Source organism: Balaenoptera ricei, chromosome 4 (genome assembly GCF_028023285.1).
Source record: "Balaenoptera ricei isolate mBalRic1 chromosome 4, mBalRic1.hap2, whole genome shotgun sequence".
NCBI lineage: Eukaryota > Metazoa > Chordata > Mammalia > Artiodactyla > Balaenopteridae > Balaenoptera > Balaenoptera ricei.
In genome coordinates this window covers 2393225-2406648 of record NC_082642.1, presented here as the reverse complement: position 1 = coordinate 2406648, position 13424 = coordinate 2393225, and the positions used below count along the sequence as shown (strand labels likewise).

At 41.1% G+C, this 13424-nt stretch overlaps 1 protein-coding gene across 5 annotated transcripts in view; it reads left to right on the top strand.

The window, feature by feature from the left end:
- Positions 1-13424, top strand: part of KCNAB1 (potassium voltage-gated channel subfamily A regulatory beta subunit 1) — a 408264-nt gene that overhangs the window by 246099 nt on the left and 148741 nt on the right. Inside the window, exon 1 of one of the 5 annotated variants that reach the window (XM_059920069.1) lies at positions 806-841. The exons of the other annotated variants lie outside the window; for them this stretch is intronic. The gene's annotated coding sequence lies outside the window, so the exon portion shown is untranslated. Of the gene's footprint in view, positions 1-805; positions 842-13424 lie in introns of those variants that run through there. 5 annotated transcript variants of the gene reach the window in all.

The window sequence follows — 13424 nt, the reverse complement described above, 5'->3', positions numbered from 1 at the left end:
GGTTTACAGATTTCAATATGCCAGCCAAAAAGAAAAAAACATTCTCAGCTTGAGTCTTGTGCCAGCTTGATAGGCAATGGCAGAGATGGGTGGTTTCCAACGGAGTTTTTCGCCCCTGAGCTGGTTTTGAACCTCACAGCTCTGCCACTTGACGGCATCCAGGTTTCCAGACACTGGCAGGGATGCCACAGTCTGTCACCATCAGGGCTGCTATGAATTTTCCTATTCTGACAACTAGACAAGATGTCTTTTGAAGGGTGTTTAGTACTTGGATGGTTTGTTTTCAAGAGAGATGAACCCCAGAGTAGATTTGCTTCAGAAAATATGAAATGTTGGAGACTGGTCGGCATCCTACTTGAAGAGTCTGCTTGAAGAGTTAGTTACACGGATGCTTTTCGTTCCTCAATTAAATCAATGCACTGACCTTTTGCTGAAAAAGGTATAAGAACTGAAGGGGAGATGTTGGGAAATGACTGAAACCCTGAATGGTTAAAGCTGATACAGCATTTGCTTCACCTCTGGCTTATACAAGGCATTATGAAGTGACTAAGGAGATTATATTGAACTTTAAGAAGATACCTCGGAAGCAAACTATTTGCCTGAATGTCCTCCTCTGCAGCCCAATAGAAAAAAGAGGGATACAAGGAAAGGCCAGATGCCTCCAGCTTTATCACCCTTCTCCCCCCTTTAATTCTCAGAGGTACTGGGTCCAGACCAGAGGTTGTTGCAGAAACGGTTTGCCCCTGGAACAATGCACAAAGGGAAGTAGAGTGCCGAAGGAAATATCTGCTTCCAGGGAGACAGAATTGGGAAGAAATGAGAACGTGAGATGTCAACCACAGTGAGTGGAAAGATAAGGAGGGGAAGTGAGGACGTTCTGGGGGCAGAGGCACTGGGTGCCAGGCGGTGCAGTTTGTGAAATGTTAGGACAGGCTTCTTGTTTCATATATTCACTCTGGCACAGGAGCAACGGACGATACCAAAAATTCTACCCTTTCTTCTTTTAGATTAAGTTCAGTCCTCCTCAGAAAACTTCTGTTGTTTTGAACTGTCCCTTCTACTGGGATAATGTGTGCATATGAGTGGGTTGATCACATAGGTTTTATCCTGCTGGCAGTAGAGCAGGGGCAGGGGAAACCAGAAGGCCAAAAGGTATAGGGACAAACATTGTGAGATGCAACAAACATTATTTGCCCTACTTCAGCACTTTTCCAGTAGCTGACCCTGTGGGGAGGATAAGAAAAGAAGAAAGCCGAAAGTTGTTTGGACTGGGCTTTTCCTCCTCACCAGCCTCCTCGTGAATTTAATCTCAGTAAGATTTGTGGCAGTAGATCTTGCCTTCATGTCTTTCATTTCTACAAGACTTTTCCTTTTGACACCAAGGTGCCAGTCAGCCTCCTCCGTGGATTTCTAAGTCATGGGCTTTGAGGGAGACACCAGTGTATGAGGAACATGTGGCCAGAGGAAGCTCAGTGATGGGAAAGAAGCGTAAGAAAGATGTGGCCCTGGGAATCTCATCTGGTTCCGATAGGCCATGTCACTCACTCGGACCACATGGATTCCAGTACTTTCAAGATCTTTAAGTCTGACTCTAGAAAAAGGAGCGTATCAGAGAAAGAACAAGTTTGCATTCTCCTTTAGACAAAAGAAGGATCTGGCTGAATGGAGGAAAAAGAAAAACTTTTAAACTGAAGACATAGATATTGTCTAAAATAAATATTGATCATTTTAATGCATTTTTCAAAAGAGCATGTTTTAAAAATTGATTCAAAGTTAGATAAAAAGTCAGATATGACACAGCTACCTAATGTGAGAGAAATGAATGCAAAAATAGATTATGGTAAAGAAAATTTTTACAGAATATTACTTCAGATAAGACCAGCAAATGAAGTTTAATTTATATAATAATTTTAATAACAAAGTAAATACTTGAAATTTTTCAGAATGTTAGAACCTTTCAGAAGTTTATTCTCATAAGTAATGATTTCCATATAATGACTAGCTAATTAAGTATATCTGTAAATTCAAGGGAGCACTTTTATTTTGTGTATTTGTTTTATTCTGCAGATTGGGATTTGAATTTTTTTAAGTAGTTTTTCTGGTTGTAAAATTATTAAAGATTTTATCACCTCTTTAGGCCTCTAAGAAGAAACCTAAAGAGGTGATATGGCCCTTGCTACTTCCTCCAAGCTTCCAAGCAGTGGGTAGTTCAGATGATTCAACTATCATTGCCGATATCAATGTCAAATTGGACCCAATGTCTGCATTAGACACAGAGCATTGGTTAAAGTCATCTCACCTCTGTGAGGAAGTCTATCAACTCCTTTACCAAACTGAGCCAAGTTCTTTTAAGACTCTTAAAGGATAGTGGCCACCACTATACTTAGAGCAAATGAGAGAGATCCCAAAGAAAGGATGAACCTTGGAGAACAAGAGTCAGGGCACAAAGCTTTGCTTCCCTTCCATTGTCAAGTCTCCACCTTTTGCTGACTTTGGAGGATCTGAGCTTGAATTTTTTCTGTCTTAAAGGGAGTCAGCATTGCTACTCTACAATCTCCATGAAACTACAAAGTCTTCCTAAAATTGAAAGGCTCTTATGTGCCAGTTAGGGTGCTGGGAGTGTGGGTGATTGGTACAGGGCTGAGGTCCCAGGGGTACAAAGCTGGTGGAGCTGGGTGAATACTGAAGCAGGCCAGGGCAGGAAAAGCCAGGGTATAAATCTAGGGATTGCCCAAGGCCAAGCCAGGGAAGATGAATGTTGTGATCGAATCCCAGGAAATAAACACAGAGCTAGAATGAGAGACAAGCCTAAAGGTTAAACCAGATAGGCTGGGGATGTAATGGAGACCAAGCGGCAAGTGATGCAGGGGGTCCAAGATGGCTCCATGTTCTCAACTGAAAACGTAGACTCCTGCCTTTTAATCCAGTCTATGATGTTTTTACATTATCCAGTATCTTAAGGGATTTTTGATGGCTGTGTATATTCCATCCCATGGCTGTAGTATAAAATCCTCAGTCATTTTCCTATTGTTAGATTACAGTGATTTTTAAGATTGATAATAATTTTTCATACAATTTAAAAGGAATATTACTAAACAAATCTGAATTTACCAATTTAGGAAGAAAAATGTAGATCTTCATTATTAACAATATAAATACATTTAAGAGGTAGGGGAAATCTGGAAGCCATTAGGATGATCAGCGTTTTAGACACCAAGTAACTCTGAACCCTGAAGAAGGTAGTGAATGAACAGGCAAAGTCTTGGAGATGTATGTAAGATACGGACTTTTTCTCTTTTTTTTAATCCAAAACACTGTAAATGGAAAAATGTCAGAGATTTTCTTTTCTAGTGAAGAATAAATAAAGTCAGGACTAAATTAGATGGTGAAGAAGAAGATTCACCTCAGATCTGTTATTGTATTTTTTAAAAACTTGCTCTAAATTCAGTTTCCATTTGTTAATTTTAAAAACCTTTGAGTGCTATTTATACCGAGTTTTGTTCTTGTAGACAAGGCATAAGTGATTTATGGCCAAAGGGCTGCTCTCTGCTGTCTGTGCTGGGGGAAGTCCAATAAATTCGGTCATGAAGCCCAAGCGAGGTAACTGCTTACCAGTTACCTGGTAACTGCTGATTGAAAGGCAGGTACGGTAACCAGTGCTAGGACCCTCCCTTGAAGCCAGCAAAAAGCAGAGGAAGATGGATCTTGTATCTGGAGTCAATCCCATCTAAAATTTTTTTGCTTCTGAAAATAAGATTCGAGCAAGGTCTTCAACAGGAACCAAGAGTGGAATTGAGTTCAGAGTTCCTAGAAGATTGGGAGGATGCAGAGAAGTTCAGCACTGGGGCTGTGAGAACCCTTTCACAGGGCAAAGAGCAGTATGGCCAGGACGTCCTGCTTCTCCCAGCCTGGTTCCGACATCATGCCTTAGATGTCCTAAATAACAGTCCAACACCAGGGTTCCCAATACTTTGTGACTCTGAGCTGATTCTCTTCAGTCTGCCCTCTTGGTCAGTCCTAGTGGGGCCCCTAATCAAGATAGCATCTCTGTAGTGCAGGATGAGTTACACATTTGAGCAAGCAGCCATGGGAGTGATTATGCCCATCCACATTCTTCCCAGCAGAGCCCCAGGACATGCTGGAATATCTGGAATCCTGTGGGCAGTTCCTCTTGCAGCTCCCACCATTTCCAGTATCTGCTCACAGCTGGCCTGCAAATCCCTTGACAACTTCACAGGGTTGAGGACTTGGTATCCAAGCTCTTTGTATACCAGCCTCTGGCTTTGACAAGTCTGTCCTCTCACATCAGGGGCGTTTGATGATTAAAGAATCTTAACTCTACTTGGCAGGTGAGAGAGAGTGGGACTGATCTGATGGGGGTGTTCTGGCAGGTTCCCTTCCCAGGTGCCCCAGATGTTTCATTGCAGCCTGCATTTCCACAACAACAAGCCTAGTAAATCAAATGTGAAGGTATATGATCTGATACGATAACAAAGTAACAGGGGCCTGAATGTGCTGCAGCCCACTCGGGGTGAGCTAGGTCTTTGTGAATTCCCCCTGAGCGCTCTTCACTCGGCTCAGAAAGTTCCCCTGTTCTCTCCTGTACCTGGACGCAAGCAAGTACAGTCAGCCAGGCCAGCAAGAAAAGGGGACAGTCCAACCCTCTCACAGCTTTTCTCTCTGCAGAGCTTGCTGGTAGCGCTAGCTCCAGAAGCTCCTCACCTTCCCATGACCTTGGCTCCTTTTGCTTCCTTGCCCATCCTACCCTCACCCCAACAAAGAGTCAATTACAGGAACAGGCAAGTCTGAATCTCCCTGCTATTGCTGCCTCTATAACCCCTGCCATCCCTATGTTCTTATGACCGCATGGCCCCCTCCCCAGATCCTAGGTACAGGAAGACATCTGTTTATTGCAGTGGTTCTCAAAATGTAGTCCCTCACCTGCAGCACCCATTGTCATCTGGGAACTTGTGAGAAAGACAAATTCTTGGGCCCCAAGCCAGACCTCCCAAATGAGAAATACTGGGATTGGGGCCCAGCATTCTATACCTAGCAAGACTACCAGGTGATTCTGATACATGCCAAAGTTTGATAATTCGCATTTCTAACAATTTCCCAGGTAATGCTGATGCTGTTGATTGGAAGGCCACACACTGAGCACCACTGTTCGTGGGCTTGGAGAAATTATTCTCTACTAGGGTTTGCCAAAGGAGAGCCATGGTCCAAATCCAGCCCGCTGTCTGTTTTGTAAATAAAGTTTTATTGGAACGTGGCCACACCCATTAATTTACATATTGTCTCTGGATGTTCTCATACTACAGTGGCAGAATTGAATAGTTGCAACAGAGACGATATGGCTAGCAAAGCTGAAAATATTTACAGATAAATGTGGTTGACCCCTGCTCTACACAGACATATCCTCTTTGGCACAGACTATGTGGATCCTTTCCAAATGGAGTTTAGGCAAAGACAATAACAATAATAACTCAGCGGGGAACCAGACACTTGCATATTGCTTCTGTCTAGAAATGAAAGGGCTTTCTTCAAACCCATGAAAGTAGCTGTAGCTGAGATCAGAAGTCTCTGGTAGAGGCTGTCACTGGCAATGTGACTGGGGCTACCTCAGCACTGGGGGCTGGACCAGTAGCAGAATTTGCAGGTGCACGTGAATGGAGAGGCAGAAGTGCTGGCTGTCAGTTATGTACCGAAGAAGCTAATTCTTAGTAGTATACTCATTCCTTGACTTAAAAAAAAAAAGCAACTGTACAGATTTTTTTAAGGCAGCATACTCATTGCTCTTTCAGATCAACATGTCGAAAAACCGAAAGATTTTAAATGAAAGGCATATTTGATTAGTTTGGACTCTTTTTAAAAAGCAGTAATTGAATTCTTTCCCTTAGCAGCTAAGAAACCCCATTTTTCTCTGTTGACTCTCTCTTCAGTGATTAAAAATGCTTTCCCCACACTTCCCAGTTGCAAGCTTTTCCAGAACATGAGCAATCTGTAAATGTCTAAAGCTGGAGAATATCATTAGGTCAGGCTTCCAATTTAGATGTGTGGTTCTGTCTCTGATATTCATGGGGAGGGAGGGTATCCTCTGCTTTGAAAAGAGGGTATTTTCACTTTTTCTTAAGAAGTACAGAAAGTGGGAATAGCCATTCTGAGACAGCAATCTCTGAAGTTCAAGAAGGCAATCTGGTAGAGTGGCAAGAAATAGCTGCTGGAATTTGGCTGGAATTTTTGGATACCAGATTGAAATCTCAGTCCTTTTATTTCTCTATTACTGTGGCCTTGGGCAAGTTGCTTAATCTTTGCCTCTCTGAACCTGTTTCGTCATCTATAAAATAAGGATAATCACATCTAGATCAAAGATTAACTTAAACTTGATGTGATAGGTCCCTAACATGGTATGGGGGCCCACAATCAAAGTTATCTGCATTTGTTCCTCTGGCCTGTTGGTAGAAATTTTCTTTTTCTGTTTTAGGATTTCTTTGCTTTGTAATTTCAGAAAATTTAGCAGAACTGAAAAAAGAGAGGTGAGGTTCTTTGGAAACAAATTGTACTGCTTTAGGAGAGCTAAAAGAACATCTCTAATGTGAGGAAAGTGATCCTTTTATTCATCTTTCCTGAGTAGCCGCCTTTGAAATTGCTTAGTCCTGGGTTAAATATCTCTCCAAGATGCTGGAGGAGGAATTCCTGGCTGAGGAGAAGGATTCGCGGCACATCCTAACTAACACCTGTGGCGGGGGAGAAACTATGTGTATAGATAATTCTAACAGAATTATCAAAGATAAGATCTAACAGCTCCACAAAGATAATAATTACTAACTAATATCTCAGCCTCTGTAGTTTACAGATACCCAATAACTTATGGATCCATTAAGAGGAGAATCTTTGTGATCTCCAGAAATAAAAATACCTCGTCAACGGGTGTTTGGTTATTAATGGCTCTGTGTGTTATTAAATTATTTATTAATTTAACTAATAAATTAATTAGAGAAAAGGACTGCCGTGTTCTTGCTATTCAACATGAATTCTCATTCAAGGCAAAATTCACATTCACTTCCTCAGAGAGGACTTTCCATCCACCAGTCTGAAGTGACCTCTCTCCAGCCACACTCTTACCCCTAGCCATGTCACTATATCATTATTTGAAATGGTATGGTTTATTTATCTGATTACTTGTTTTTTGTTGGTCTCTCCAACCAGAATGAAAAATGCCTTGGCCTTATTCATTGCTGCATCCTCAGGGCTCAGAGTAGTATCTGACAGGTACTCAATAAACAAGTATTTGATGAAGGACTTGATTTCTCCCCAGAACAGTTTTTAAAAATCTGGCTAGAATTCGAGTTCCACCGTAAAAGGGAGCTTTCAAACTTAAGTGATTTAGTAGTCTCTCGTTTTGGAAAGAATTTCTTCTATTTTGGGGTTTGTGGTTATCATTCATTGGCTCATTTCTGATCCTTATGCCTTTTATTTCTAGTCTTACTGTACAGGTTCAGTCAATACAATATTGAATATAATCATAATAATGGGCATCTTTTGCTTATTTCTGATCTTGAAGGGAAAGCTTTCAACATTTCCCAGTAAGTATGGTATTTGCTATAGGATGCTCATTATCAAGTTAGGAAAGTTCTCTTCTATTCCTAATTTGCTAAGTTATTTTTTTAATCATGTATGGATGATAAACAAATATTTTTGCTGTACCTATTAGAATGATTATAGGGTTTTTCTCTTATATTATCAAATGTTAAACCATCCTTACATTCCTGATGTGAATTCAACTGGGTCATGATACATTATCTTTTCCATATTTTGCTGGGCTTAATTTGCTAATAGTTTGCTTAGGATCTTGGCATCTATGTTTATGAGTGGGATTAACCAGTAATTTTCCTTTCTCGTAATGTCCTTTGTCCAGTATGGATATAAAGGTTATGTTGGCCTCATAGATAAAGTAGGAATATTTCTTCTTTTTCTAATTTCTGGAAGTTTGTGTAGGATGTGTGTTATTTCTCCCTGCAATATTTGATAGAGTTCACTAATGAAGCCATCTAGGCCTTGAGTTTTCCTGTGCTTCTCAGGTGTTAGGAAAGCAGCAGATCTTATTAATCCAATTTTAGGGCTTGACAGGATGCAAAGTTGGACTGCAGTCCCTTCAATGACCAATCTACTTCCAATTCAGTCTAACTTCTGGGGTTTAGCTATTTAGGGTCCCAAAGTAAAGTGTAGGGAGTTTATCAAGCCCCCTACCATCATCCAGGCCCAGGAAGGATGTACAAAATGCTGTTCAGCTCATCAGCCTTTTCCTTTGATAATCAGCGGAAGAACCTGGGGGCAAGGCAGCCCCTAAATCCAAGCGTATTGCTTGGGTTTCCAGCTTCTCCCAGATCTTGGTTCGATGGTGCTCCACTGTCCTGTTACTTTTCTAGTGTCTTCAAACATATGTACTTTTATTCTGTCCAGCTTTTTTATTCTCTTCAGTTGGATAGCTTTTCTGAACTACATAGTCCACTATTACCAGACAGTTGTTTGGTTGTTCCTTCCTCAAACAAAAAAGCAGACTAGAATCTGGACACCCAAGTGAAGTCTTTCTAAATAATAACTTGTGGTGGTCCTGGTGGTCCACATACCTATTCCTAATATGCTGCCTTTGCCCAGAAACTCTTTGGATCTCCTCATTAGCATCATCTTCAGGGCCAGGCTTGATCCACACCCCCTTATGCACATCAGTTCAAAAAGTATTCCTGAATTCTTACTGGTACCAGATGCCCTGTAGGTACTAAGAATACAGAGCAGAATAACAGGGGTCACAGTCTACTGCAGAGACAGGCATCAAGACAGAAACATTACAGCAAAATGTAGGTACTATTACAGACAGGAACCAAGGTTATTTGCACAGAGAGGACAGACAGCATACTGATACTGCCTGAGGAGCTAGTTAATAGATTATATTCTAGTCTGGGCTCTAAAGGAAGAGCAGAAGTTCAACAGTAGAGAAGAGGAGGAATTGTCACTCCAGGGAGAGGACAAAGAGTGCAAAGAAGAAACAGGGACAAGTTGAGAGGCCACCAGGCACACTGTGAAGAAAGTGACACCCTGTGTGAGGATATTGGCTCTGATAGCACTTCCCTGGTCATGTTACTTAACCTTCTAAGTCTCACTTCCCACTTTTGTAAAATAAGGATAACAATCGTTTCTACCTCATCAGACAGTTTAATTAAATGAGATTTTACCTGTAAAGGGCATGAAACAATACTTAATACATAACAAGCACTCATTAATTATTACAGTATATGATGTAGGGGAAGGGGGTGGTAAGGGATAGGAAAAACAGACTTTGTTCTCATTAATTTCAGCTGGCTATTAAAGAAAAGAAAACGCTATTGGGAATATTCAGAGAGTTACGTTAGAGTTGGAAAAACATGGAAAGGAGTTAGAGGATCCCCCCTAAAGAGCTCTAGGTCCAGCTTGCATGAGGCAGGATTATAGGAATTAGTGTTTAGATTCCCAAGGACACGGCTCTGAAGGAGATGGCACTTATCTGGATGAACAAGGCTGAACTTATTTTATTTATTTATTTATACATTTGTATTAAATATTTTTTTAACTCAGTATATCAAAAGTATTATTTCAACATGTAAATGATACACATTATTAAGGACATACTATATATACTTCCTTGCAATTTGATATGTATTTATCATTTTGGAGTAGCCACATTTCAAGTGGCTTGGCGGGTGGCTATCATATTGGATTTCTCAGGTCTTGATGATATCTAGGATTTTTATTGCCTATTTTCCGATTAACCGATTTAAAACCATGCTGTTGCTTTATCTTAAGCTAGAATGATGGTGAAAGTGTAAGCTTATGCTGTGTATAGCATTGTGTAGGCAACTTTATAGTATCTTTCCACCAGTGCAACCTTCGCTAGCTTGGCGATGGTCAGTGATGGTTCTCTCAGGGGCCCTACAGTTACTTCAAAGTACAATAGGTCGTCTCTCTGGTGTGTTTGTGCCCTAGGCACATCCCCTTCCTCAGAGCAACCCCACCTGTTCCTCTCCACTTCTGTACCTTCACTGCCTCTTTATCTCTCTGGAGATGTCTCCCCCAGCCCCCAGCCCATGGCTGCTCAAATCCCACCTTACTGCCAAACCCCACCTCTTCTGTGGACCCCTCCTCTTACTAATCCAGTCTCCACTACCTTCCTCATGGCTGCAGCAACCGCACTGCACAACTAAGCATTTTACTCCTTCCCTCTTTGCTTTTCTGTACTTACTCTTCCAAGTCACCTTTCATGTCTGTCAACCCAAAGGGCAACCTTTTTCAAGGCAAGGATCAACCTTCCCCGCCTCACGTGGTACTCCCTTCTCAATAAATGCTCTTGAATTCAAAAATAACAGCCAGCGAGTGACAGAATAAGTGGTGAGGTCTTATTCTCCCTCCATACCCTCATTCTGGAAAGGGTTGAAGACAGGATATTCAAAAGAAAATAGCTCGATCTAATTGAGAAATATGTGATTTATCTATTCATCTGCACAAATTGGAACCTGTGTTAAATTGCCAAGCTGAAAATGGTTACCACAGCAGTGCCAGGAAGAAGATGCTGAAGAGAAAGGCTTTTTCTTATCTTTAAAACCTTTTCTTCACTGGATGAGAGTGGCACGGTAGCTTAAGGAGAGAACACCAGCCCAGGAATCGGATGAATTGGGTTTGAGGTCAGCGTCTATCCTGTCATTTCTTCTCTGCAAAGTCAGTTAACCTCTGGAGTGTCAATTAGACATTCATGAGGCAAGAGCAGGACATACCCTGCCCACTTTGAATCAGAATAATGAGTCTGGTGGGTTCAAATGAGACAGATCTATATGGATACACAGTAGCTCTTTCACAGAGGCAGGATCTGGCTTATGCTCAGGAAGAAAAACCTGGAAATAAACATTCCATCTTTATTAGCCTCACCACCTCTCCTACAGTCTAATAGAGTGGGGCTCAGCAGTAGTGAGGGAGCTAGAATAAGACAAATGTTAATTCTGCCATATTCTAAAAAGGATCCCACAGGAGTGAAGCCTATTTTCAAAGGTAGGGACAAGAAATGGGGGGGAGGTGGGGGATTTGGGCTAAGATTAGAACAAAGAGCTTTAGAGGTGTTTTGGCCCTCAGGGATGTCGCAGAGTGCTGATTTGGGGCAGAGGAGGGGGGAAGAGAAACCTCCTCCTCAGCTGACTTGTGCAAGGGATGGAGTGCCCTCCCAACCATGTGTCAGCCTCTTACCTCTACTGAAACGTCGAGGATGAGCCCCGTGGGGTTGGAAAGAAAAAAAAGTATATTTGAGGCCAAATCTCTTAGAGGAATTTGACATGTTTGCCTCAGGTAGATACCGTGAAGCTGTTTGGCCTCCATGTCACCCCTAAACACAGCACGCCAAGCACAGCCACTACACTAATTTTTGTACTTACCAATTAATTTCCAGTTTTTGTATATTTTTGTTTTCCAGCTGTATTCTGTTCTCCTCAAGTCCAAGAAAAACTGCAGTAGGAGTTCCCTCCTCTTTTCCATTCAGTGAAACTAGGAAATGTCTCAGGATATAAATGAACGTAATAATTCTGTGTTATTGAAAGCTGCTCGCAGCAAAAATGGATGTATTCTTAAATAACCAAAGACAGCGATTTGGGAGCTGTTTTAAACAAGCTCTTGTTCCTATTTTGACATTCTATTTCATATAACTTTCAGGTATAAAGTAGAACTTCTCTAAATTAGTTTTCTTGGCCTTCTTTGTTCAAAATATTGAAGTAATGGACTTGCAGTCTTTAATCCTAAGAATGCGGTCATCTTTCTTTCCAGTTATAAATGCTCACAATACATGGTCCGATTTTCATGTATCAAGACAAATGCCTTTGTGTACTTAATCAATAAGCTTTCAGCCACATTGTAACTTGTAGCCTCAATACCAGGAGTTCTGATTGGTGAAGGCCGTCATCGGTCCCAACCAACCGTTTTCAAAAGGAAGCTGGTGTTGACATTTTTATTGTTTTTTTTTTTTTTTTTTCCTCCTAAGAAAACAATAGATTGTGGATTTGAGGTAAACATTCCCAAAGCAGAATGTTTTATTTGAGGAAGCTCTCTCTTTCCATGTTTGAATATGTGCACTGCCAATGGGGTGCACGAACCTTTACGTGAGCAAGCGGTAAGGGGCAGACTCAGGACTGTAAAGAACCTCAAATACTCGGGAAAAGCAGCCTCCTTCCTTCTTCCTTTACACCTGGTGACCAATGTGGGAAACACCCGCTCAGCCCTGCCCAGGTTTGGTACTTTTAAAGGACAGTCAAACTGAACTGGATGAGTATTACTCTGAAGGTTAGGGACAATGTGCTGGGGACTAGCAAAGAGAAGTTTAAACCGTACAGTGAACTCAGAAGGTTCTGGTGGAACAATCTGGCTATGTAAACCTTGTTTTAGATGACTTTGAAAGGCTAAAGAACATCCCCATTTGGAAAAGTCTTGTTTGTTTTCTTCTCTGAAGTCAGCTCTAATCATTCTAATGCATTTATTGGCCCTTGATGGTTTTTCAGGCATAGCCAGCGCTAATCTTGCTGTTTGCAGGTAGGTAGAGCTAACTCCGATGGACCTATGTCAACATGTATATTATGCAAATTCTAAAAAGAAGTGAGAAACTCTCTTTTGTTTAATTTTTTTAAAAGCCACAAAAACTATAAAATTAAAATTCAATATAATTACTGAACAGGGCAACCACTTTCATTCTCCTGTACTTAAAATGCAACTTTTCTACCAGAATGAGGCAAAGATTTCTCACCATGTTTTGCTTAGATTGGCCTCATTTACCAAAGAGCTCAGTCACAGCACATCAGAACCAATCAACCAGATAGAATGTTCAATATTTCCACTTGTTCGTCTCTGCCTCCTGTGACTTTAAGCCCTCCCACCAATTATAGGACCAAAAGAAGATTGTAGAGGAGTCTAAAGCTTTCTGGCAAATACACAGTTTAATTAAACATATGATTTCTACTGCCCTAAGTTTTCTGGGTAAGCCTTATCTGTCTGGGTATATATTTAACAGGAATACTCATTTTTTCAACATTCTCAGTGACAATTATTCTAAAAATAGGAGTAGTCAGCAGATGTGTAATCACTCAGGAAGTTTACACGAGCAGCATTGGGGCTGGGAAGCCTGAGGTTCACAAGGAATTCTATTTGAGTGGCTCTGGCATTCACAGAACCAGTTACTTCAGTTCAGATTCCTTTCATCTTAATTAGGACAGGCGACGTAATGACACAATCAAACACATAGGAAGAATTATAAAACATTTGGAAAGACTGCTGGCTGCTGATCTGGTGGTATTTACTAGAATATATTGATGTGCATGTATAAAAATATTGGGTTGAGGAGTAGCAATCACCACTGTGCCTTG